The sequence below is a fragment of the Scardinius erythrophthalmus genome (assembly GCF_964197995.2).
Source record: "Scardinius erythrophthalmus genome assembly, chromosome: 6".
Lineage (NCBI taxonomy): Eukaryota > Metazoa > Chordata > Actinopteri > Cypriniformes > Leuciscidae > Scardinius > Scardinius erythrophthalmus.
This window is the reverse complement of record NC_138226.1, coordinates 9,861,662-9,865,629: the sequence shown is the minus strand read 5'-3', so window position 1 is coordinate 9,865,629 and position 3,968 is coordinate 9,861,662.

Genomic DNA, 3,968 nt, shown 5'->3' with positions numbered 1-3,968 from the left:
AAACCCTCCGGAGATGAAGAGAGGGACACCGATGCGATGTGCTGTCAGCGGCCCACCTTATGACAGCGAGAGACTGACTGACTGGCAGGAGCACAATTCCTCTGGCAAACTGAGATGGCTGGACAAGCTGAGATACATGGGACATGGACTCGACATAATGTACACTCAAACACACACACACACACACACACACACAAAAAAGTCCTTGGCAGAATCATAACAGTTTGTCTTTCACTGAGAACACATTTTTCTCCTGTGATGAGTTTATACTATGGTGAACCTCATGGAAATATTTCACTCCAAAATCAAAAGAAATAAATTAAGAAATGGTACTTTGCATAAAGAAAATAGTCTATTTTAGGACTTTATGATATTTGCATTTTCCACTTTTATGTTTGAAAAAACATTCAAACCATCTTAAATCGTCACAAATTAAAGTACAACATACTATCATAATATATAAATACTTTATAACAAAGATTAAAAACTTTTATTGCATTACGTTAAGAATTACCGTACAAAACAATTACGAGAATTGCGATTTATGCATTGCCACAAAATGACAATAAGTGCAAAAGTGTTAAAATACCTTAATAGTCCTAAAACAAGCTTGATTTTCTTCGGGCGAAATGCAATTTCTTATTTTGTCCATTAGGTGTGAAATATGATCTGGACATGTTCTTGACAAGTTTCATGAGATTCACCCACTAGTTTTATTAGTTGCTGCTGCTTAAACACAGTGTTTGTATATTTCACGAGACCCTGAGTGCTCAATGAGAACATGTAAACCTAAAATAGCACCTCAGTCCTTTGAAGATAAAGTTGATCATTTTAGTCTGAGCTTACAGTGAGATACAGCATTACATACACAAAACCACACCTCCACTAGTCCTGTACAAGCCTCTGTGTTCCCACATTTGTTGAGTATGAGTAATATTTAGTGGTAGTATTACTAGGGGGTATTAACTAGTTCATTAAGAAACATGATTAATGACAAGTTTGATTTTAATAGTTTAATTAGTGAAACAAGAGGGAATAAGGTAGATCTACTCCACATAATTGGAAAATGGCCCAAGAGAAACAGCTGAGAAGCGAAGATGATTCAGTGATTATTTAGGGAAATTATTTTATTGCTTCATTCATATGAGAAAACTGAAGAATGGAAAAAATATGATAATGGATCCAGCAGTATTGGTTGGAAACAATTTCCATGAATAGGGTACACTCTATACCCTAATGTGCATTAGAGACATAAATATTTATAATACAGAAATGAATACAGCAAGGATGCAACTTTCTATTCATAGAATCAGTTTTCACAAAAACTTTTAAGCAGCACAACTGTTCTCACCATTGATAATAATAATATAATAAATTCTTGAGCCCCAAATCAGCATATTAGAATGATTTCTGAAGGATAGTGTGCCACTGAAGACTGGAGTAATGATGCAGGGAAAAAATCAGCTTTGCATCACAGGAATAAATTACATTTAAAAAAATATTCAAATAGAAAACAGTTATTTTTTATTGTAATAATAATAATTTAGAATATTACTGCATTTTGTTCAATTAAATGCAGCCTTGGTGAGCATAAGAGACCCCACATTTTTTAATGGTATTATATATTTTTATATATATAGGCACATTCCAATCAAACATCATAGAAAATAAATGTTAAATAAAACGGCTCCTCAATATTTAGCTTGACCTCCTCTTTCTGAAGATAAAGCACCTCCTTTCATTCATCATTTGTTAAATAAAACGTAGTTTCAGGCAATATATTGTACCCTATTAATGCAAAGCGTCCTCTAACGTTAAACCGGTGCAACCAACAAATCTCCACCGTAATGCAGTTTTCTCATCTGTTAGCAAAACCCTTGTTTTTCTCTCCCATGCCCAAACAAGCACGCTTTCCTAAAGTCTAGCAGCTTGAACTTGTTATCTAAGCAATTAGCCATCCCACAACAGCCTACTTTAATTTTCCTTAATCAGGCAATATGCAGTGATAAATTACCCGCCTCTGCCCTCTGTGGTGCTGCCCGGCAGACACGCAGCCCAGCATGCAGAGGGCTAAAACAAAGGAAGGAATCTGCATACAGTCTGGCGCTTCAAAGCCACGTTCAAAACCACTTCTTTTGATCTTCCACGCATCCGTAACCTGGGCTCACGGCAATTTCGCTCGCAGCTTAGAAGATGTTGATCAACTGCACTTTGAGAAGCACTTAAACCAATAAGAACCTCTAGACAGACTCTGAGCCGATTTCGGCCCACATTTCCCTGTATCGTAACACATCTGTGCAGAGACCCATTACAGCACAACGTTAGCAACGACCATCATCCGTCGGTTTAACTAACGCATAGCTTATAGACGCCCTTTAAAACAGGCACCCACCTCCAAGATTTCCTTTTTTCTTTCTTTTCGCAATGATGAATACCAGTCATTAATTCAATAGGAACTTCACCAAGCACCTGTGATTTATCATAGGTATTTTTTCCCCCTCCAAGAAAATTCAATGCCTTTAACCTTTTGGACTCGGTTTCTAAGCTCTGATGGATGAGCTACTTAATAACAGATCTGCAGATTTGGTAATGAGACGACAACGAATGCAATAGCGTGACCGCCGAAGTTGCTAAAGATATATATATATATTGTCCTAGATATAAATATATTTATTCGCCCACTGCTTTTTACTTCATCTTTGGGGTCTCTTGTCTCTCTATAGCTCAAGGTAGAAGCCAAGACTTGTCCAATAAATCAGCAAATCATTAGGTCTCAATTGAAATAATGAACCGTAAAAGTCTATAAATGACATATAGCGAATGACAAATGATTATTAAACAGTCCCGAGAGTCTTCTTCACACTGGACATTTATTACAGCTCTGAGCATAAAAAAAAAACAGATGTTGTGTAGCATCATCTAACACAGAGACAGGGTGATACTAAAAGAACAGATGAGTACACAAGCTGTCATGAGCAAGACTGTGAAGCACTAAGCACCAGACATGACCCACAGCTACAAGCAAAGCTCAGGCTTATGCGAGCGGGCGATCTTTTTGTTTCCGTGGCTTCTGTTTTTCTTTTTGTCCTAAGCCTGCCCATCCCAATGGATGCAAGGCGCTTGCCTTTCTAAAATCACAGACTAGAGGAGGATTTCTGAGATAAACCACCCTCTGCTGTAGACTGATACATCTACTGTAGCACCAAAACTAGAACATCAACAAGAGCTTCAAAGCACTGTGGGAAACTCATTCATTTAATTACTACACAATCTCAGATTACGATTTCATGATATATGGCTGTAAAAACTGTCCAGATCACATTTCACCCTAAAGATCAAATATTGCGCAATGAAAATGACTATTTGAGGATCAGTAAGGATCGGTTTTCATTGTGAAATTTTTTTAACATGCACCAAATTCTCTGTAACCAATCTGGACGTATTGGTTTTGAAGTTTTTTGTTTGTTTGTTTTTTTGTATGTACCTGGAATATGAGTCGACTAGAATAAAAAAAAAAAAAAAAAAAAGATTTGGTGTACAAGTCACATTTTATTACTACATTCAGAAATAATGTAAAATATTGGTAAATAAAACTTTTACGAACACTATAAACCCGTATTTTAGTTCCCATCACAAAATCTCACAACAAATCCTTTAAAATTAATGGTAATTTACATTCCATTATTCTCATTGTTGAGAATATGTAATACTACTATTAATTCGGCCATTAAGTATAAATATTGAAAGTAAATATATTTTGTTAAAATCACTATAATTTGGTAATAAGAATTTAGGGAAGGGATTTGCTTAACTGACACAATAATATTGTATAAAATGACAATACAACAAATCTTAATGGTGCTAAAAATTAGATTTGATGTTTGTGTAAAATCTTTCTCTTTATTTTGTTGGTGAAATATGACCTGGACGTGTTCTTTACACAATTTTTGTGAGAGTCACCATAATAT